The 24,655-nt window shown below is 45.3% G+C and overlaps 1 pseudogene; it reads left to right on the top strand.

Annotated features, from left to right (window-relative positions):
• Positions 1–4,241: 4,241 nt before the first annotated feature.
• On the top strand, positions 4,242–24,321 carry LOC141215251 (uncharacterized; annotated as a pseudogene).
• Positions 24,322–24,655: the final 334 nt, after the last annotated feature.

Below are 24,655 nucleotides of genomic sequence, written 5' to 3'. Positions count from 1 at the left end.
CTTTGGTTCCCACCACCGTGTCTTTGTGCGACGCAGAAAAGGTGAATGGATGGACTCTACATGCCTGGTTCCCACCGTGAAGCATGGAGGAGGAGGTGTTATGGTGTGGGGGTGCTTTGCTGGTGACACTGTTGGGGATTTATTCAAAATTGAAGGCATACTGAACCAGCATGGCTACCACAGCATCTTGCAGCGGCATGCTATTCCATCCGGTTTGCGTTTAGTTGGACCATCATTTCTTTTTCAACAGGACAATGACCCCAAACACACCTCCAGGCTGTGTAAGGGCTATTTGACCAAGTAGGAGAGTGCTGGGGTGCTACGCCAGATGACCTGGCCTCCACAGTCACCAGACCTGAACCCAATCGAGATGGTTTGGGGTGAGCTGGACCACAGAGTGAAGGCAAAAGGGCCAACAAGTGCTAAGCATCTCTGGGAACTCCTTCAAGATTGTTGGAAGACCATTTCCGGTGACTACCTCTTGAAGCTCATCAAGAGAATGCCAAGAGTGTGCAAAGCAGTCATCAAAGCAAAAGGTGGCTACTTTGAAGAACCTAGAATATAAGACATATTTTCAGGTGTTTCACACTTTTTTGTTAAGTATATAATTCCACATGTGTTAATTCATAGTTTTGATGCCTTCAGTGTGAATGTACAATTTTCATAGTCATGAAAATACAGAAAAATATTTAAATGAGAAGGTGTGTCCAAACTTTTGGTCTGTACTGTATGTACTCACTGTGTGGTGGTGATGGTAGAGGACATTGTGTAGCAGGATACTTTTGGCCTTGTATAGTAGTAATTTTGGGAATATTGGTCTTTGTATAGTGTATTTTAGATTAGCAGCAGTGGTATACTGTAATTATATATGTATAAATCCTCTTTTAAGTGGCAGGGAGGTTATATGGGGAAACATGTACTTTGGGGCTGGGGTCCCTGATCTCTTAGGACCCCAGCAACGCTCCTGCACTGGGGAAAAGCAGGGTCTGGAGGCCACTTTAATATGATCATTTTGTGGATATGACGCCAAAGAAACTAATGAAGTGCTTTGCAAAGTGCCATAATTTTCACAATTCTGAAAATAAATTGTAAGTTTAGTTCCACTATAAGTGATGTTAATTCTATTATGAGAGCTAACCTTCTGAGACAGTTTATCAATGCGGTGTGTGAATTGTCACATGAAGCTTTGCTACATCTATACATAGTGAAGTTCAGGATCAAAATGCTGCAGGTCCCATCTCTTCTACAGAACAATCCCATGGAAATAAAGCTGATCATTTTATCAGATGGGATCATTAGAACTTACCTGGTCGGATCCTTTGTTTCTGGTGGTTTCTTTCCCAGGTCGTCAATAAGGCCCTTTACAATAAGCTCCAAAAACTCATCGGACTTTCTGAATCTTTCAAGCGTTTTCTCCATCACAGAAAGGAGGCGCTTATCCCGGCAGAAGAGAATCACAGATATATTGTTCTACATCTTCCAGATGTTTGGATTTATTTACAGACTAATGATTAATCTCGCAAGAAGAATGATAATATTATAACAGATCAAAATTTTGGGGTAAAATTATTCAATTTTAAAAATATATATAGCAATTACATTATTCTGACAAGACCAATTTTTTATTTTTTTCCTCCCCCTTTTCCCAAAAAATATAACTTTGTTTTTTCATTCACATAGACGGAGGGCTTGTGTTTTGTGGGACTAGTTGTTGTTTGGAATGACAACATTCAATTTAGCACATAAAGTATTGAAAAAATGGGGAAAAAATCAAAGTAAGGTTATTATTATTTTTGTTTCTTTGGGGTTTTTTATGAACATTTAAAAAAAAATGTGGTTTGTGAGACCATTTTCATCTTGCGAAGACCTAATTTTATAAAATGATCCCATTGATGGAGTTGTCGGCTTTTTCTTGGGGAGAGATCAGTAGTTACAAGTTGCATTTTTGGGAGGAAAGAAGAGTGACCCAAAAACCACAACCACAACCCTGGCACTTTACTGTCCTTTACAGCATTGACCCGACGTGTACTAGATTTATATGTTATGAAAGATTGTACTTATGTCAATGCAGCAGAAACAAATATTGTTTTACGCTTTTTCTTTTTTATAGTTGGCCAGAAAACCGCAGAACCTTAAGCAGAAAATGACATGAATGAGAACATCTGCCTGGCTTGTACCGGATCCGGGGGTGTTACGTACAAGGCGAAGCTCCCAGAATAAGGATTTGCTTCATTGTGGTGCAGAGTTTCTAGTAGTTTCTGGTTACTACTGTTACAGGCAGATGCCGTCTGCATAATACAGCCAGCACCGCCTCAACCCCCTCCATGCATGTGGACCCCGGCACAAACACTCAGGTACATCCTTTTATGCTAAGACATTAATAATTCTACAATTATCACACACAACTTATATACAGAAACCTCCCAACCGTCCCTGATCCAATGGGACTGTCCGGCTGTCGCTGGAGGTCGGGGCTATGTCCTGACGAGCTGTGTTCTGTCAGGACAGTCCGTGTAGTACAAGAACGTCTCATGCCGTGCTGCTGTGATCGCTCCTGGAGAGGGGCAGCATCCGCTCCGTACACCTCGTACACGCCCGGCTCCGCTCCGCACGCCTCGTACACGCCCGGCTCCGCTCCGTACGCCTCGTACACGCTCGACTCCGCTACGCACGCCTCGTACACGCGTGGCTCCGTACGCCTCGTACACGTGCGGCTCCGTACGCCTCGTACACGCCCGGCTCCGTACGCCTCGTACACGCGCAGCTCCGCACGCCTCGTACACACGCGGCTCCGCTCCGTACACCTCGTACACACGCGGCTCCGCTCCGTACACCTCGTACACACGCGGCTCTGCTCCTTACACCTCGTACACACGCGGCTCCGTACGCCTAGTACACACACGGCTCCGTACACCTCGTACACACGCGGGTCTGCTCCGTACACCTCGTACACATGCGGCTCCGCTCCGTACACCCCGTACACACGCGGCTCCGCTCCGTACACCTCGTACACACGCGGCTCCGCTCCGTACACCTCGTACACACGCGGCTCCGCTCCGTACACCTCGTACACACGCGGCTCCGCTCCGTACACCTCGTACACACGCGGCTCCGCTCCGTACACCTCGTACACACGCGGCTCCGCTCCGTACACCTCTTACACACGCGGCTCCGCTCCGTACGCCTCTTACACACGCGGCTCCGCTCCGTACGCCTCTTACACACGCGGCTCCGCTCCGTACACCTCTTACACACGCGGCTCCGCTCCGTATACCTCGTACACACGCGGCTCCGCTCCGTACACCTCGTACACACATGGCTCCGCTCCGTACACCTCTTACACACGCGGCTCTGCTCCGTACACCTCGTACACACGCGGCTCTGCTCCGTACACCTCGTACACACGCGGCTCTGCTCCGTACACCTAGTACACATGCGGGGCCGCTCCGTACACCTCGTACACACGGGGCCGCTCCGTACACCTCGTACACACGAGGCTGCGCTCCGTACACCTTGTACACACGCGGCTCTGCTCCGTACACCTTGTACGCACGCGGCTCTGCTCCGTACACCTCGTACACACGTGGCTCTGCTCCGTACACCTCGTACACACGCGGCTCTGCTCCGTACACCTCGTACACACGCGGCTCTGCTCCGTACACCTCGTACATACGCGGCTCTGCTCCGTACACCTCGTACATGCGCGGCTCCGCTCCGTACACCTCGTACACACACGGCTCTGCTCCGTACACCTCGTACGCGCACGGCTCCGCTCCGTACACCTCGTACACACGCGGCTCTGCTCCGTACACCTCGTACACACGCGGCTCCGCTCCGTACACCTCGTACACACGCGGCTCCGCTCCGTACACCTCGTACACACGCGGCTCCGCTCCGTACACCTCGTACACACGCGGCTCCGCTCCGTACACCTCGTACACACGCGGCTCCGCTCCGTACACCTCGTACACACGCGGCTCCGCTCCGTACACCTCGTACACACGCGGCTCTGCTCCGTACACCTCGTACACATCCGGCTCTGCTCCGTACACCTCGTACACACGCGGCTCTGCTCCGTACACCTCGTACACGCGGCTCTGCTACATCCACACTGTAAACCCCTCCTGACCCCACACATAAACTTCAGCTCATCCAGCACCATGACAACCAGCACAGCAGAGTCCTGCATCCACTGAGGCCCCTGATCATGTGACCCCTGACTCCTCCCCTCCTGTGACCTCATCACAGGTCCTGTGCGCACAGAGCAGCCGTATATGTGGTGGCGGCTCTGCAGGTGGAGGTATGTGGAGACCCCATTACTGGGCGCAGGGGGCATTAACCCCTTCAGCACCGAGACTTTTTTGGGGTCTTGTGTTGCCCCTTTATAAGAATCATAAGGTTTTTGTTCTGTTTCCTGTAATAGATACATACGACCCAACTATGGAGACAGGAAGGGGGGAAACGTATTGTTCTCATAGTACAGGACCCCTTTACTGCCCCCACAGTGTAATGCCCCCATTATGCCCCTTATGCAGGATGTATGATGCCCGCACACAGTGTAATGCCCCCATTATGCCCCTTATGCAGGATGTATGATGCCCCCCACAGTGTAATGCCCCCATTATGCCCCTTATGCAGGATGTATGATGCCCCCCACAGTGTAATGCCCCCATTATGCCCCTTATGCAGGATGTATGATGCCCCACACAGTGTAATGCCCCCATTATGCCCCTTATGCAGGATGTATGATGCCCCACACAGTGTAATGCCCCCATTATGCCCCTTATGCAGGATGTATGATGCCCCCCACAGTGTAATGCCCCCATTATGCCCCTTATGCAGGATGTATGATGCTCGCACACAGTGTAATGCCCCCATTATGCCCCTTATGCAGGATGTATGATGCCCCCACACAGTGTAATGCCCCCATTATGCTCTTTATGCAGGATGTATGATGCCACCCACACAGTGTGATGCCCCTATTATGCCCCTTATGCAGTATGTATGATGCCCCCACACAGTGTAATGCCCCCATTATGCCCCTTATGCAGGATGTGTGATGCCCCTTATGCAGTATGTATGATGCCCCCACACAGTGTAATGCCCCCATTATGCCCCTTATGCAGGATGTATGATGCCCCCACACAGTGTAATGCCCCCATTATGCCCCTTATGCAGGATGTATGATGCCACCACACAGTGTAATGCCCCCATTATGCCCCTTATGCAGTATGTATGATGCCCCCACACAGTGTGATGCCCCCATTATGCCCCTTATGCAGGATGTATGATGCCCCCACACAGTGTGATGCCCCCATTATGCCCCTTATGCAGGATGTATGATGCCCCCACACAGTGTAATGCCCCCATTATGCCCGTTATGCAGGATGTATGATGCCCTCACACAGTGTAATGCCCCCATTATGCCCCTTATGCAGGATGTATGATGCCCCCATTATGCCCCTTATACAGGATGTATGATGCCCCACACAGTGTAATGCCCCCATTATGCCCCTTATACAGTATGTATGAGTCCCCCACACAGTGTAATGCCCCCATTATGCCCCTTATACAGGATGTATGATGCCCCCACAGTGTAATGCCCCCATTATGCCCCTTATACAGTATGTATGAGTCCCCCACACAGTGTAATGCCCCCATTATGCCCCTTATACAGGATGTATGATGCCCCACACAGTGTAATGCCCCCATTATGCCCCTTATACAGTATGTATGAGTCCCCCACACAGTGTAATGCCCCTTATACAGGATGTATGATGCCCCCACACACTGTAATGCCCCCATTATGCCCCTTATACAGTAGGTATGATGCCCCCACACAGTGTAATGCCCCCATTATGCCCCTTATGCAGTATGTATGATGCCCCCACACAGTGTGATGCCCCCATTATGCCCCTTATGCAGTATGTATGATGCCCCCACACAGTGTAATGCCCAATTATGCCCCTTATGCAGGATGTATGATGTCCCCACGCAGTGTAATGACCCCATTATGCCCCTTATGCATTATGTATGATGCCCTCACACAGTGTAATGTCCCCATTATGCCCCTTATGCAGTATGTATGATATCCCCACGCAGTGTAATGCCCCCATTATGCCCCTTATGCTGTATGTATGATGCCACCACACAGTGTAATGCCCCCATTATGCCCCTTATGCAGTATGTATGATGCCCCCACACAGTGTGATGCCCCCATTATGCCCCTTATGCAGTATGTATGATGCCCCCACACAGTGTAATGTCCCCATTATGCCCCTTATGCAGTATGTATGATGTCCCCACACAGTGTAATGTCCCCATTATGCCCCTTATGCAGTATGTATGATATCCCCATGCAGTGTAATGCCCCCATTATGCCCCTTATGCTGTATGTATGATGCCCCCACACAGTGTAATGCCCCCATTATGCCCCTTATGCAGTATGTATGATGCCCCCACACTGTACTGCCCCCATTATGCCCCTTATGCAGTATGTATGATGCCCCCACACAGTGTAATGCCCCATTATGCCCCTTATGCAGTATGTATGATGTCCCCACGCAGTGTAATGACCCCATTATGCCCCTTATGCAGTATGTATGATGCCCCCACACAGTGTAATGTCCCCATTATCCCCCTTATGCAGTATGTATGATGCCCCCACACAGTGTAATGTCCCCATTATGCCCCTTATGCAGTATGTATGATGCTCCCACACAGTGTAATGCCCCCTATACAGTATGTTTGATGCCCCCACACAGTGTAATGCCCCCATTATGCCCCTTATGCAGTATGTATGATGCCCCCACACAGTGTAATGCCCCCATTATGCCCCTTATGCAGTATGTATGATGCCCCCACACAGTGTAATGCCCCATTATGCCCCTTATGCAGTATGTATGATGCCCCCACACAGTGTAATGCCCCCATTATGCTCCTTATGCAGTATGTATGATGCCCCCACAGTGTAATGCCCCCATTATGCCCCTTATGCAGTATGTATGATGTCCCCACTCGGTGTAATGCCCCCATTATGCCCCTTATGCAGTATGTATGATGTCCCCACGCGGTGTAATGCCCCCATTATGCCCCTTATGCAGTATAATAGATGAAATTCATAGGATTATTAGTAGGGAGAGCAATATTTATCATATATCAATCACAATAATACAATAATAGACTCCTACCATTTATTAGGACTAAATATCATGGCCAATCGCTATAAACATAACAAACAAAAAACCGAAGAAAGACGATCTAGAGGCCGTATTGTAAAACCACAATATTCTTTATTAGTATCTGTAAAGATGTGCGGTTGTGGATTTTAATAATCACCTAGGCTGGTTATCGATGCAAGTAGTTTTATTCCTTCCGACCACGGTGAACTGCAATTCCAGGTAAATGTCCAACTGGCAATTCTCTTAGTTCTCGAGTTTCCATCCTGGGATCAGTAGTTCCACTGTCCCGTACCAGGTGATACCCACTGTCCCCCAACTTTTGGTTGGCCCACAGCCTTTTGTATCTCCCGCCTGTATATTGGCAGTCACAGCATATCCTCCTTCGGATGATGGATATCACGGCCACAGCCCGTGATACCACCCAGTTCTCAGTCCGACTAGCAATGAATCTTCCCTTTCTCCTGCACAGGGTTCAGCCCCCTGAATCGGCTGAAGAGCACACCCCTCCCTCCCACAGCTAATTGTGCCTTAAGCCCCTGTCTGACATAGCGAGATCGCTAGCGAGATCGCTGCTGTGTCACGGTTTTGGTGACGCAACAGCGACCTCACCAGCGATGTCGCTATGTGTGACACTTTGCAGCGATCAGGCCCCTGCTGTGAGGTCGCTGATCGCTGCAGAATGTCCTGGACCTTTTTTCGGTCGTTGCCCTCCCGCTGGTCAGCACACATCGCTGTTTGTGACCAGCGGGAGCAGCGATCAGGCTGGTAATCATGATAAACATCGGGTTACTAGGGGCACACGCGCACCTAGTAACCCGCTGTTTATCATGGTTACGAGCCTGCTAAAGTGAGCGGTAACCTCCCGCTCACTGTAGCAGAGTGGTAACCATGATAAACAATGGGTTACTAGGTGCGCGTGTGCCCCTAGTAACCCGATGTTTACCATAGTTACCAGCCTGTTCCTGCTTCAGCAGGCTGGTAACCAGGAGCAGGACATCGTGGAAAGATTCTTTCCACGATGTCGCTGCTCCCCTGATCATTGGTGAGCCTGCCTGTTTGACAGCTCACCAGCGACCACAGCGACGCAGCAACGATCCCTGACAGGTCGTATCGTTGTCGGGATCGTTGCAGCGTCGCCTAGTGTGACGGGGCCTTTAGTGGAGATATTTTCTCAGGTGGAACCCATCCCCTGGGTTTGCATGTGAGACTACCTGTGGTGATCATTATAGGGTAAATTGCAATATCAATTTGCCTTACAATCAATTTACCCTATAATGATTGGCCAGTATGTGGGTACATATAGCCTTGCACATACTGAAGTGGTTCCACACTACCCTAAAGAGTGACATATCATACTAAGACAGATTTATACTTGTTCATTCTTATATGTATTGATTCCTGGATATGTAGGGGGTGTACACATATATATAAATTATCCGCTTTAACTTATTGCTCTTACTATGTATCTTCCCTGCTGCGCGTCTTTGTGCATAGCCATTTGCACTGTGCTCTGTCCACTTCCGTGCCCTGTGATTCATTATTGATACTAATAAGGATTATTGTAGTTTTACAATACGGCCTCTAGATCATCTTTCTTCGGTTTTTTGTTTGCTCTTATGCAGTATATATGATGCCCCCACACAGTGTAATGTTCCCACAGTACCGCCATCCCCCACACACACAGTATAATATAATTCCAGTGTAGGTAAATGAGATGAGAATTAGCGTTATGGAAGATGAGTCTATGAGAAACGTGTTCAGCTGCAGACTCCGAGGAATAAACTGCTTGTTGTCTGTGGCCTAAAATATATAGGTTTTATTAGTAGAAGTCAATGAAAATAACTGAATGTTGTAAAATAATAAAAATATCATTGCTGTTAGGGTCCCCGCCAATCTCTGTATTTCCTGGTCAGCCCCAACGAACTTGTGATTATTACAGCCAATCAGCTGCTGACGCAGTGAGTAACACAGCCAGTGATTGGGAGTATGGAGGAGATGTCCATATAAGACTAGAGAATACAACATCTACACCTTCTATCTCCTGATATGTTTCCCTTATTATCTCCAGTAATTGTATTAATACACAGGATTTTTATGATGTTACATCGGCTCATCATCTTCTCATTCAGGTCCCTACAATATCAGATCCTCTCAGTGAAGATCTCCTATATAAGAAAATTTTCCTGATTTACCCATCAAAGATGGATACGGACAGACACAAGATGGCGGAGAGGATATTACACCTCACCCTGGAGATCCTCTTCCGTCTTACTGGAGAGGTGAGAGATTCTGATGACGTCACATTACATCATTCTTATCTATGGGAATAACAGATGGACAGAACTGGAGAGGTGAGGACTCTGGAAATGTCTGGAGTGAGATTTATTAATGTGTCTCTCCATAACCAGGATTACACAGTAGTGAAGAAGACCTCTAGTGAGCACTGTCAGGACCCTGTGTCTGAGGGATGGGAAAGACCCCTGAGCCCAATCACAAGGCCTCCACCTCATCCCCTGATACATGAGGACATCAATGACCAGAAGATCCTAGAACTCACCTACAAGATGATTGAGCTGCTGACTGGAGAGGTGACACTGCTGGGAATGCTGGGACATTATACAGTAACACTATGAAGGGATCGGGGAGGTGACGGTATCATTGTATGTGTCAGGTTCCAATAAGGTGTCAGGATGTCGCTGTCTATTTCTCCATGGAAGAGTGGGAGTATTTAGAAGGACGCAAATATCTGTACAAGGACGTCATGATGGAGGTTCCCCAGCCCCTCACATCACCAGGTAATAGACAGGACTAAATACACACGGCCTATAATTATCTGTATGTAAAGAATGAATTCAGTCCCTGTATGTGTTTCCTTCCAGATCTGTCCAGCAAGAGGACAACACCAGAGAGCTGTCCCCGTCCTCTTCTTCCACAGGACTGTAAACAAGAAGACCCCAATGTTCCTCAGGATCATCAGGTAGATGGAGAGAAGGTGTCATGAGATCTCCCCTATGTTGTGTAGACGGCTGTGAAGGTCTTGTGTTCAGTCTTGTTTTATCCACCAGTATTATATGTTTTATACTTGTGTAATGAGAACGGTGGAGATGGCAGGATTAGAGCTGATCATAGATGTGACCTCTCCATCTGTCTGACTTTTACAATATTTGTTTCAGGGTGAAGATCTGACCCATATTAATACTACAGAGACATATATGAGGGGTGATGAGTGGTGTAAAGAGGAGATTCCTACATATGACCACCCAGGTGAGTAGTGACCACTAAATGCCGAGAAGTCACAGATTCTTCTCAGTCACCAGCTGTGGCTGCTTTATCGGTGGTGTAGACCGGCCGTATCACAATCGTGTGATCACCATTTCCCTCTAGACCACAACATTCTCCTCCACCCAAAACTGTCCAAATGACTTTGGGCATTAAAAGCCCTTTTCTATAGAACTTACAACCTGGAGGATCCACCTACCCACTGTCATTAGGAGACTTTGACCATTACCTGCCCAGATCTGTAAACTACAAAGCCAAATGTCAGCGTATTGTGATCGACTCACTCAGCTTCTTAAAGAGGCAGACACAGGAACAGTTTCTATTTAAAGTGCGGCTGTTACCTCCAGGCCCACCACACAAATACTCTAAAGGCTGTGAATTTTATCCTATGACCTCCTCCCTCTCTACAGGTGTTCAATCATTCTAGCACTAAAGATGGCTGATTTACCCCCTCGTGTGCTGGAACCTTTTTCCTATGTTTAATTACTGGAGCTAACAATCTCAGTGCTACACATCTCTCCTCCAGTACTTTACCAGTGACTTTTTCACATTATGTAGAATGTGCTGAGAAGTTAGAAAATCACTTGAAGAAAAATATTATGATGGACCTGTAAAAGAAAGCGGAGGGTAATGATGCTGTTGGCTTCCTAGATCCCTGATATCTTATTGGATGAATCTACCTTCTCTCCCTTCTGTGCTGCTGAATGTGCTCATATGGTCCCTACAAGACCAGGTCCAGTCTTTCTGGCCAAACTTCACTTTTATGATCGACAACATTAAATGTGCAGTGAGGGCCAAGTGTGAATTTCTGTCCAATAACAACAGAGTTTCCCTTTATCCTGACTTTTCAATTTCTTTTAAAACCAACTAACTTCAAACAGGATTGTGATAAACTGAACAGAAAACATTACACCTTTGCCATGATATATCTCTAAGCTGTGAGTGGCTGATGGCTGTAATATACATTTATTCACGCCTGCAGGAGATGTGTTGGCTCGAGCCCTGGTTTCATGGATTCACTCCACATCATCAATTCCATTATGTTATCAGTCCTAAGGAATTCAGATTACTGCACAATCTCTCCTGAAATGGGGGCATTAATACTTTCTCTACTCTTCTGCTCAGGAGTCATAGTTGCTCCAATGGTCCATCATAAATGAGTGTGACTCCAGTTTAGTGTTGAAGTTCTCCCCTCATACATATATAGTTATATGAAAAAGTTTGGGCACCCCTATTAATCTTAAGCTTAATGTTTTATAAAAATTGGTGTTTTTGCAACAGCTATTTCAGTTTGATATATGTAATAACTGTTGGACACAGTAATGTTTCTGCCTTGAAATGAGGTTTATTGTACTAACAGAAAATGTGCAATCTGCATTCAAACAAAATTTGACAGGTGCATAAGTATGGGCACCTCACCAGAAAAGTGACATTAATGTTTAGTAGATCCTCCTTTTGCAAAAATAACAGCCTCTAGTCGCTTCCTGTAGCTTTTAATGAGTTCCTGGATCCTGGATGAAGGTATTTTTGACCATTCCTCTTTACAAAACAATTCCAGTTCAGTTAAGTTTGATGGTCGCCGAGCATGGACAGCCCTCTTCAAATGATCCCACAGATGTTCAATGATATTCAGGTCTGGGTACTGGGATGGCCATTCCAGAACATTGTAATTGTTCCTCTGCATGAATGCCTGAGTAGATTTGGAGTGGTGTTTTGGATCATTGTCTTGCTGAAAGATCCATCCCCTGCGTAACTTCAACTTTATCACTGATTCTTGAACATTATTGTCAAGAATCTGCTGATACTGAGTGGAATCCATGCGTCCCTCAACTTTAACAAGATTCCCGGTGCCGGCATTGGCCACACAGCCCCAAAGCATGATGGAACCTCCACCAAATTTTACTGTGGGTGGCAAGTGTTTTTTTTGGAATGCTGTGTTTTTTTGCCGCCATGCATAACGCCTTTTTGTATGACCAAACAACTCAATCTTGGTTTCATCAGTCCACAGGACCTTCTTCCAAAAAGAAATTGGCTTCTCCAAATGTGCTTTTGCATACCTTAGCCGACTCTGTTTGTGGTGTGCTTGCAGAAACGGCTTCTTCGCATCACTCTCCCATACAGCTTCTCCTTGTGCAAAGTGCGTTGTATAGTTGACCGATGCACAGTGACACCATCTGCAGCAAGTTGATGCTGCAGCTCTCTGGAGGTGGTCTGAGGATTGTCCTTGACTGATCTCACCATTCTTCTTCTCTGCCTTTCTGATGTTTTTCTTGGCCTGCCACTTCTGGCCTTAACAAGAACTGTCCCTGTGTTCTTCCATTTCCTTACTATGTTCCTCACAGTGGAAACTGACAGGTTAAATCTCCGAGACAGCTTTTTGTATCCTTCCCCTGAACAACTATGTTGAATAATCTTTGTTTTCAGATCATTTGACAGTTGTTTTGAGGAGCCCATGATGCCACTCTTCAGAGGAGATTCAAACAGGAGAACAACTTGCAAGTGGCCACTTTAAGTAGCTTTTCTCATGATTGCATACACCTGGCTATGAAGTTCAAAGCTCAATGAGGTTACAAAACCAAAAAAAGTGCTTTAGTAAGTCAGTAAAAAGTAGGTAGGAGTATTTAAAACAAGAAAATGATAAAGGTGCCCATACTTATGCACCTGTCAAATTTTGTTTGAATGCAGATTGCACATTTTCTGTTAGTACAATAAACCTCATTTCAAGGCAGAAACATTACTGTGTCCAACAGTTATTACATATATCAAACTGAAATAGCTGTTGCAAAAACACCAATTTTTATAAAACATTAAGCTTAAGATTAATAGGGGTGCCCAAACTTTTTCATATAACTGTATTGTTGTTGGGGATGTAACATTTTTTATTCTATGTCTATTTGTTTACAGATTTTCATTTTGTATGATTGTGGTGGGATCGGTCGGCCTCACTTATGTTACTCAGTAACTCCCTGGTCTCTTTAAAAAGAGGTCTCATTACCTCTTCCAAATGCCAGATATTCAAATATAAGACGCGTCATCTCTGCACTATTATAAAAAGTTCTCTTTAACTGTCTAATATTTCTTCTTGAAGCTCATCTGACAGAAAATATTGGATTTTACGATAATTTAGAGTTTGTGGCTGTTGGTAATCTGTTTACTCCAGAGAGGTTTCTCCACTAGTTAATCTTCTCATTTTTTTTTACTGATTAAGGCTATGTGCCCACGATGCAGAAATGTTCCGGATTTTTTCCTGAGCATTTCTGCATCTCCCTGGCAGAAAAAACGCATGCGGATTGTACATGCGGATTGTACATGCGGATTGTACATGCTTTTTTCCTGCCAGGGACATGCAGATGTGAAGCTTTCTTCACATGCAGTTCCGCATGCCGGTTGACAAGTGGTTGACAAGTGCTTTCCAAGCTATTTTAGCATCACTTGGAAAGTGCTTGACAACTTGGTCACACTATATAAATCCATGCAAACGACCCCAAAGAATGTCAAAAAATAAAAAAATAAATCTATACTTACCTTCTGATGGCCCCTGGAGTCTTGCTTCGTTCTGTCCTGGCTTGCCGGCAGCTTGCGGTACACAACACTGAAGGACCTGCCGTCGCATGACTAAATGACGTCAGCGCAGGTCCTTCAGTCCACCGCGATCTGGCGACAAGCGAAGACAAGGAGACCGGGAGCCGTCAGAAGGTAAGTATAATATTTATTTTTTATTTTATTCTTTTTTTACAGGTACTATGGTACCTGGGTCCGGAGGAGAGTCTCCTCTTCTCCAGACCCGGGTACCATCCGCACATTGAAACGCTTGGATTCCGCATGTACAGATGCAGTGATGCGGATTCCATGCGTTCCAATGCAAGTCAATGGCGGCGAAAACGCAGCGCTTCCGCAAAATAATTGGTAGTGCTGCGTTTTTTTCCGCAATGATAACCTGCAGCGGAAATTTCCGCAGCATGTGCACAGCACATGCGGATTATCATTGGGGAACATGGCAGGCCTTCTACCAAGCGTTTTTTAAGCGTTTCTGCAGCGTTTTTGCCACTGCGGAAATGCTTAAAAAAACGCATCGTGGGCACACAGCCTAAGACTGTTCAGCCTAATCTTTTCAGTAGAAAATGTGATGTGTTATTGTCTATAGTCACAGTTTTCCCCATCAACCTTTAACTTCTTTAACCCATCTACATGAATCTGGACTTACACAGAGACACCTAGGCTTGGGCCTTGGTGTGACCTGTTGTTCTGTGGAGTGAGATATGAAGAATAGTCAGGTAGCCGGGTTAGAACCAGGAGGGCAGAGAAAATACAAAATCAGAAGACAAAAGAGTAGTCAGTAGTGATGCTTGGTTATTTGTTACTCGAGCAATTTTCCGGCGGTTCCTTCCCCAACCCCCCCCATATCCTCCGTAGGGCTGGAGGGAGTCTAAAAATTGTTCAGATCTATGAAAACAGTGGAAACAGCATGGGGAAGACCCCTGGAATCATCTCTGAATCCCAGGTCGCTGCTGTGAACAATGTTACCAGAGTAGTATGCCACTTTTACGGGCTGACAATAAAAAATACAAAAACGAAGATAAAATGGATTTTCCTGGAAACAATTTTTAAGAAACATTCTTTCCAGGATAATGACTTCTATATAATGCAAAATAAATAACAGAAAAAATACTCCTCCACACCTTGGGCTATGTTCACACTTAGTGTTTTTGCACGTTCACATTGCTTTCAACGGTGAAAAATACATTCACCGGTAAATGTAATTTTAACATTTTACTACCTTATCTGGCCATGTGGTGTGTAAGACATGATCAGATACATCTGTTTCATTCATGAAAGAGAGACTCTGTAAGTCCCATTTTTTTTTCAGGCCTCACTATTTATAAAGCGCCATCAGGCGGCCCTTACTATTGTTAGAGTACCCTGCGGCGGCCACTAAAGCTAGACGGCCAAGCTCCGCAAGTAAGCGCTTCCGGCCGACGGAAGCCACTGGCATCAATAGCAGCTGATTGGCGGGGTTGCCGGGTGCGGGACCCAGGTCAATCAGACATTGATGCCCTATCCTACGGATGGGGTATAAATGTAAAATTAGTGGACAACTTCTTTAATACGGTAAAGTTTGAAACTTGCATGGCCATATATTGCTTCTGCAATATAACGTATCCATCTGAGGTGGTCAAATTTTCTTTTTTGTATATATTATGTAAAGTTTGCAACTTGGAGGTCCAGCAGGCGGCCCTCACAATTTATAGAGTGCCAGCAAGTGGCCTCCACTATTTTTACAGGGCCAGTAGGCATCTTGTGGACAGATGAGACCAAGATAGAGCTTTTTGGTAAAACATATCATTCAGCTGTTTACTGTAAATGGAATGAGGCCTAAAAATAAAAGAACACAGAACTTACAGTCAATTATAGTGGAGGGTCAAAGATATTTAGGGGTTGTTTTGCTTCCTCTGGCACTGAATGCCTTGACTGTGTGTAAGGCATCATGAAATCTGAATATTCCCAAAGGATTTTGGGTAGCAATGTAGTGCCCAGTGTCAGAAAGTTGGATTGGCATCCTAGGTCATGGGTCTTTCAGCAGGACAAGGACCCCAAGTTATGAATTTCTGTCAACCATGATAAATTTCTGTGAACTTTGATGAATTTCTGAGTACAGATCACCGTAAAAATTTTGAATTGGTCAATGAGTGAATGGAAGAAATTAATTAAGTTATGAACTGTGGAAAGATGTATTTGACCAGAATGAACAGTCCTTTCCAGCAGATGCTACCACCTAGCACCTATCCCTATACTAATATACTAAATGTAGCTAACAGTGGTATTAATAAGGAATAGCATAGATTTTTTTTTCTTTTTTGCTTGCAGCAGCACGGAGTATAAGGCTATAATCCCTGACTAGATAACCTGTAATACGCTATTCCTAGTGCTATAGCTCACTCGTACACAAATTACAGATAAGAGAGGTAATATTGCAGAATATAAAATAGATTTTAACCCGCCCCCAGAGTATTTTTTTGGGATATGGCAGCACCAAACTGTGAAGGAACGCACGCAACTCTGCCTGCTTTGTTGAATTTCTGAGTGTAGGTTACATTAAAAAACACATCTGTCAGTGAGTTTTTTGAAGAATGCAATCAAGTTATAGACAGTGTATGCAACGAAAATGAACACTCATTTCCAGCAGGAGTATACATGTATATTGTAAAGAATGTTAGAAGTAGGTCTCTAAAAATTATTCATGCGGGCGTCCTAAATACCTTTAAAATAATTAATGGGGGTGTTGCATGATGATCACCCTGTTGATATTGTGGTGTAGGATGAGAAGAAGGAATAGGACAACATAAAAAGAAGAAATCTTCACACCTATCTGGGTGTGAAGATTTGCATGGGAATAGACCAGAAAAAAATGGATTTGAGTTTGTTCTGTTGCTGTCATCCGGTGGTGTTGAGAAGTCTGGGCCAATCCAGGCCTTGTTTATTTTGATATTAGTCAGCCTGTCAGCATTTTTAGTTGACAAGTGGGCGCACCTATCAGTTATAATACCCCCGGCGCACTAAAAACCCGCTCTGACAAAACGCTAGAGGCAGGGCAGGCCAGGACCTCCAAGCTGTAGTGAGACAGTTCATGCCACGAGTCTAACTTGGATACCTGATAGTTGTAAGGCACAGAGGAATCACCAAGGACGGTGGTACAGTCAGCAAGATACTCCTTCAGTATCTTCTAAAACTTTTCCCTCATTGTCAGACTACCCCGTGTATCAGGGCCTGGGCACTGGGAGGGTCTGAGAAAACTGTCCCAGACCTTTGAGAGTGTTCCCCTGCTTCTACTGCATATGGCTTTGTGTGTCTGTCTCCCTGTACTCATTGGTTGTCCAATGAACTGTGACCTCTACCATCTAAGTTGTCAGATGGGAATTTTTTATATTCTTCAACTAGGGCCTTCTGGTACTGCAACATTTTATTAGACCTCGCTGCCACTTGAAGGAGAGATAGAAAGTTCTCCATGTAGCATGGATCTAGAAGGGTGACCAACCAGTAATTACTGTTGCCTAAAATGTGTACAACGCGAGGGTCACGGGAAAGGCAGCAGAACATAAACTCAGCCATATGTGCCAGACTGCGAAGAGCCAAGACTTCCCTGTCCCCACCAAGATGGATGATTGTCCATCATCTCCTCCTCATACTCCTCTTTTGTCCTCCTCCTCTTCAGCCACGGTGAACAGACGGGATGAAGGTGGTGCAGGTTGTACCGTCTGTAGCGCAGGAAACCTGCCTGTGTTCCTCATTCGCACCCAATCCACGTTGAAAAGATGATACAAGGCTGGGCTGTGTAGCATCACCCTGTATAGTTTCTTGCCCATCTCAACTTGCTGCGCCTGCAAAACCTCCTCTTTAATTGTGAGCAGCGAGCGTTTCAGTAGGCAGAGAAGCGGGAGGGTGACGTTGATTATGGCGTCACCACCGCTCACTATCTTGGTGGAGTCCTCAAAGGTTTGGAGAACTGCACAGATGTCAGACATCCATGTCCACTCATCAGCTCTTATGTGCGGAGACTGACCAGAATATTGACGGGCGTGTTGGAGCTGGTACTCAACAACTGGCCACTGCTGCTCACAAGGCCTTGTTAACATATGCAACGTTGAGTTCCAACGCATGGTAACATTGTACAACAATCAGTGAGCTGGAAGTTACAAAGGCTGCTGAAGCACAGCCAGGGCGGCGGAAGCTGTAGCTGACTTGCGGAAATGGGCACACGCAGTGTACTTTCACAAGCAGCTCAGGCAGATCATGGTAGGTTTTGAGAAACCGCTGAACCACTAAGTTGAGCACGTGGGTCAGGCATGGTACATGTGCTCGGTTGCCAAGCTTCAGAGCCACTTGCAGGTTCCAGCCATTGTTACACACGACCATGCTTGGTTGTAGGTTCAGCGGTGAGAGCCACAGATCTGTCTGCTCTGTTACAGCTTTCAACAACTCTGCAGGGGTGTGCAGTTTGTCACCTAAGCAGATTAGCTTCTGCAGAGCCTGTTGCTGCTTGGCCAAGGCAGTGCTGAAGTTTCTAGCTTCATATTATTGATGTTTCAGAGATATGGAGGATGAAGAGGCGAAGGAGGTGCAGGAACTGCTGTACAAGGTGGGGGCAACCCTGATTGAACCAGGGCCCGCAATCCTCGGCATCGGTAGCACATGTTCCGTCCCGGCTTGCACAATATTCACCCATTGTGCCGTCAGGGAAATGTTGCATCCCTGGCCACAAGCACTTGTCCACATGTCTGTGGTTAGGTGGACCTTCCTAGTAACTGCATTGTGAGGGCACGGGTAATGTTAAGGGACAAGTGCTTGTGTAAGGCAGGGATGGTACATCGGGAGAAATAGTGGCTGCTGGGGACTGAGTACCTAGGTACAGCTGCGGCCATGAGGTTGCAGAAAGCTTCCTTCTCCACAAGCCTAAAATGCAATATTTCCAGTGCGAGCAGTCTGGAAATGTGGCCGTTTAGTATTGTGGCCTGTGGGTGTGCAGGTGGCTGCGTATTTCCGCTTGTGTTCCAAGGGACAACTGAACGCTGCGCTGGGACAAGGACGTGAATGTGGTTGCTACGACAGGTGGAGAGTGGGAGGCATCTTCGCCTGCATCATGGACAGGGGATTGGCATGCACATACAACAGGTGAAGAGGCAGTGGTGTCGCCCACAGACACTGTTTCTGGTCCTGGCGTTTGGCCCAGCTAGTTGAGTGCTTTGCTATCGTGTGCCTGAGCATGCTGGTGGTGGTCAGGCTAGTAGTTGTGCTGCCCCTGCTGATGCTGGCACAGTATATGTTGCAAATAGCCTTTTTTGGGTTAACTGGACAGTTTTTAAAAAAGCGCCAGACTCAGGAAGACCTAACCCTTGGACTGGCAACTTCCCTCGTGCTGGTGTTCTGGGGAACAGTTGCCCGCCTTGTCTCTATGGTCACGTCACTACCTCTTCCTGCCTGTTGCGGTACTATGGATCCCACCTTCTCTGCGCTGCTGTCTTTGCTCTGCTTGTCACCTTCCCAGATTGGGTAAGTAACCTCATCGTCCACCATCTCGTCTTCCCCGTCCACACCCTTGTCTTCCTACTGACTTACAAATATTTGGGTATCGCTAAGTGTGATCTCCTCATATCCTGCTTGAAGCGAACAGGGCAAGAGGACAGAAACTATAAATGGAAATATAAACAGCCCTTCGGAGTGTCTAAGTGTGAGATCACTTGTCTCCGGGCGCTCGGCATGGTGAGAGGAAGGAGGCTCAGGGTGAGGATTATGTGGTCCAGACTCAAGACTACTGAGACTGGACCGTGTGGAAGACAGGGTGGTGCTGAAAACTGACTGGAAGCATTGTCTGCTATCAACCCAACAACCTTTTCACACTGGTCTGGCTTCAAGAGTGTTGTTCCACAAAGTGGGACAGGACGCTAGGTCGACATGATGTGGGTGTTTGTTGTGCTACTTCAGCAGGCACAGTTTCCCCTTGCCCCGTCTCATGCTGCACATAACACATCTGCATCTCTGGCTGCTATAGGCGTAAAAGGGGACAAACTTATGGTGTGGCACCCATGCTCCCCTGACCTCAACCCCATTGAGAACCTCTGGAGCTTCATCAAAAGGAGTGTCTATGATGGCGGGAGGCAGTTCACATCTAAGCAACAGCTCTGGGAGGGTATTCTGTCCTCGTGCAAAACAATTAAAGCAGAAACCATCCAAAACCTGACAAATTCAATGGACGAGAGAGTTCAGAAGCTCCTTTCGAACAAGGGGTCCTATGTGCAAATGTAACATCACCTAGAATAAAGTTTTGAGGTGAAAACTGTTTGATTTCAGTTTGTAATAACCTGCTAATGCTTATAATTTCAAAAATGACCATTTTTTTGTTCTTTATTAAAATGAAAAGGTTGAAAACTCTGCTGTGCATAATAATTTGGAACATGCATTTTGAGTGCAGTTTGAGTGTTTTATTTTTTAAAAAATATACTGTTATCATAGGCAGTTTGTACAAAAACCTTTCAATTGTACTCTAATAGTTATTTGACTGGAAAATTACAATGACTGCAATTCATATAGGTAATTTGGGAAAATCTGAAAAAATATTATTTGCATAATAATTTGGAACACAGTGTATTTGGCAGCTTCAACAAAATTTCACGATTATTAATGCAGTAAAAATCTGACCACTTCAGATGAGCAAGTTTTACTGCAATAGCAATATGCTATTGGTTAGCGGCCAAGTCAGGATGTATGTTTTCAACACACAACTGTCACATTTTAAATGGAGTATAATATTTCGCAGATTACAAAAAATTTCAGGATCATTACGCAGTAAAATCTGACCACCACAGATGGACTTTTTCAATGCTTGCACTACATAGCAATGCTAGTCAAATCAACTAAGTGTGGCTGTATACTGTTAACAAACAAATGGAGCAGTAAAAATAGTGTAGTATATTGCTTTTCACAAAAATTAGCAGGATTAAGAGCAAAAAGGAATATTATTATCCCTGAGAACTAGGGCTATTGATATGAGTTACAGCAGCAGAAAGAACATGCAATGAAGCCTAACCTGTAGTGCACTATCTCTCCACAAACTCTGCCTAACCTGCTAACAGCAGTATTAATATACATCAGAATGAGCCCTTACAAGGGCTGTTGGTTCAGATGAAATAAATACAACTAGTGTGGAATCCCTGCCTAAAAGAAGCTAGAATTCTCTCCCTCGCTCAGCCGCAGCTCTCCCTACTCTGCCTATTTCCGGGGTAGACTGTGATGAGGGCAGGGTCCCTGGTCTTATATAGACCTGATGATGCTATGCGGCCAGCAATTCACTGTAATGTCACTACCAACATGGCTACGGCATTACAGTGACTGGCAGGCGATCCCTACATGTTAATTGGCTGCCTAAAAAGTGCCAAACATGTGAGGCCGGCACTCGAGCTCGCTCCCGAAATTTTAAGAAAAAAAAATACTCGCTGAGTACTGAGCATTTCGAGCACTGTGATGCTCGGGAAAGTAACGAGTAGTGACAAGCATGCTCGCTCATCACTAATAGTCAGTAAATGGGCCAAAGCCATATCAGGAACCAAACACACAAGCCGGGTGCTGAGTACAGAGGACTGAACCAGAGGAGAACAAGGCTGTATCAGGCAGCTTCTGGCAATATACTCTGAGCTTTAGTAGTGTGACTTCAGCTGGATTGCACACACTCATACTGCCAGACTGGATGGTACTACAGGTCCCAAGCACCCTAATCTTAATGGCTGGACAGGGCCTGTGCGCCCAGAGCTTCTGGTTCCAACATCTCCATCACCAATGCCACCCGCAGAATGAATAAGGCGGCTCCTGGTGACAGGAGAAGATCCCAGAGGAGATGGGATTCACCATTTGCAGAAGCCCTAATATGACAAAATGGCAGAAAACCAGAACATTAGAAATCCCCATAAAGTGACTCCATTTTGGAAATTATAACCCTCAATGAATGAATCTATAGGACTAGTGACTATTTTGACTCCACAGACACTTTCCGGAAATTAGCACGCAGTGGATTTTGGAGAGTGAAAATTGCACATTGGCCATTTTATTACCCAACACATAGTGCCCATATTGTGCTCCAGGAGGCACACACCATAAATTAACTGTGTTCTTCTCACTATAGTAATGCCAAATTCATGGATGCTAAATGTGGTTTGGCACACTGCAAGGGTCAGAAGCAAGGGGGGCATTTGTTTTTGGGAGTGCGGATATTGCTGGATTGGTTTATGGAAGCCATGTTTCTTTTTAAGAGCCTTTTGAGCCACTAATAATGTGGAAACCTCTGTTTTTCCACTGACAGATAATGGACTTGAGTGGGGACTTTTTTTTTTTTGCAGGATGAGTAGAAGTTTTTATTGGTATTATTTTCGCCTACATAACATTTTTTGGTGGCTTTTTTTATTCCATATTTTGGAGGCAGAATGAACAAACAGTTGAACACCACGCTCCACTGGTTCATCCTATGAGGTTTTCTATTAGACTGTGAACTGTCATTGTCTTGGTAAATAATAATAATTTTTCTACGTAACTTTCAATTGTTACCGACAGTTTAAGTAGAAATGTTCACAAATATTACATTCAAGGATATTTTATTCAAAAATTATAACTGTTTTTATTCTTGGCAGATGACTGTACCAGGAGATCAGAGGGACAGCTGACATCATCATTTTTTAAATCCGATGATCTTGAGATGCCACAAGATACAATTGAAGTGAATGCCATTACTCCAGATACACCATCATCCCTTCACAGCAAAGATCTGTCATCTGATCCTTTGAAACAGGTCCTGTCTTCTGATTCATTACCGACTACTAAGGAAAATCAAAGTCACAAAATAAGCATTAAAAAGCAAACTGCTCCTAAGGCAAATAATCCATTTTCATGTTCAGAATATGGAAATAGTTTTCCTCTCCAAAAGTTTTTTCTTAAGAATCAAGACATTCACACAGCAGAGAATATATTTTATTGTTCCAAGTGTGGGAAATGTTTTAACCAGAAATCGAAACTTGTTCGACACCAGAGAACTCACACAGGGGAGAAGCCTTTTTCCTGCTCAGAATGTGGAAAATATTTTAGACATAAACGTAGTCTTGTTTTGCACCAAATAACGCACACAGGGAAGAAGTCTTTTTCATGTTCAGAATGTGGGAAATGTTTTAACCGAAAAGCGTATCTTGATAGCCATCAGAGAACCCACACAGGGGAGAAGCCTTTTTCATGTTCAGAATGTGGGAAATGTTTCAGATGGAAACAGCATCTTGATAACCACCAGAGAACTCACACAGGGGAGAAGCCTTTTTCATGCTCAGAATGTGGGAAATGTTTTAACCGGAAACAGAATCTTGATAACCACCAGAGAACTCACACAGGAGAGAAGCCTTTTTCATGTTCAGAATGTGGGAAATGTTTTAAATGGAAATCAGATGTTGTTATGCACAAAAGAACCCACACAGGGGAGAAGCCTTTTTCATGCTCAGAATGTGGGAAATGTTTTAGCTGGAAATCGCATCTTCGTAGCCACCAGAGAACCCACACAGGGGAGAAACCTTTTTCATGTTCAGAATGTGGGAAATGTTTTAACCGGAAACAGAATCTTGATAACCACCAGAGAACCCACACAGGGGAGAAGCCTTTTTCATGTTCAGAATGTGGGAAATGTTTTAACCTGAAACAGAATCTTGATAACCACCAGAGAACCCACACAGGGGAGAAGCCTTTTTCATGTTCAGAATGTGGAAAATGTTTTAACCTGAAACAGAATCTTGATAACCACCAGAGAACCCACACAGGGGAGAAGCCTTTTTCATGTTCAGAATGTGGGAAATGTTTTAACCAGAAATCAGATTTGATTAAGCACCTGAGAACCCACACAGAAGAGAGGCCTTTTTCATGTTCAGAATGTGGGAAATGTTTTAACCAGAAATCACATTTGATTAAGCACCTGAGAACCCACACAGAAGAGAGGCCTTTTTCCTGTTGAGAATGTGGGAAATGTTTTAACCAGAAATCAGGTTTGATTAAGCCCCAGAGAATTCACACAGGGGATAAGCATTTTTCATGTTCAGAATGTTTGAAAAGATTTAACTGAAAATTGTATCTTCATAAAGGGGTTGTCCACTACTAGGGCAACCACTTGTCATTCCTCATGTTTGGCCTCATTAAAATAAAAACACTCATACTCACACTCTGTGTCATCGCTGTTCCAGCCGTGTCTGCACTCATGTACCCGGGGCTATTGTGAGGTTGTTACATCACCCGAGCCCTGCGCCCAATCAGCGCCAGCTTCACTGTCCCCGCCTTCAGACAGATTGAACATCAACAGGAAGCCAGGGCTACAGCTGCTTTCTGACTTTCTGTTATTGTTCGATGTGTCCAAAGGTGGGGACAGTGACTCCAGGGCTGATTGGGCACAGGGCTTACATGACGTAACAACGTAATATAATCCCTGGAAACGCAAGTGCTGACACCGCTAGAACGCCGCAGGCATGGGAGGTTTGTATGACTTTTTATTTTAACAGGACCAAACATGAGGAATGAGAAGGAGTTGTCTAAGTAGTGGACAGCCCCTTTTAAAGATCAAAAATCCCACACACAGAGAAGACATTATCATACCTAGAGTGTGAGAAATGAATTACTGGAAAATCGTATTT

Source organism: Phyllobates terribilis, unplaced genomic scaffold, assembly GCF_046119375.1.
Source record: "Phyllobates terribilis strain yellow unplaced genomic scaffold, ASM4611937v1 Scaffold_235__1_contigs__length_3068650, whole genome shotgun sequence".
NCBI lineage: Eukaryota > Metazoa > Chordata > Amphibia > Anura > Dendrobatidae > Phyllobates > Phyllobates terribilis.
The sequence above is the reverse complement of the archived record's forward strand: the minus strand, read 5'-3'. Positions and strand labels throughout refer to the sequence as shown.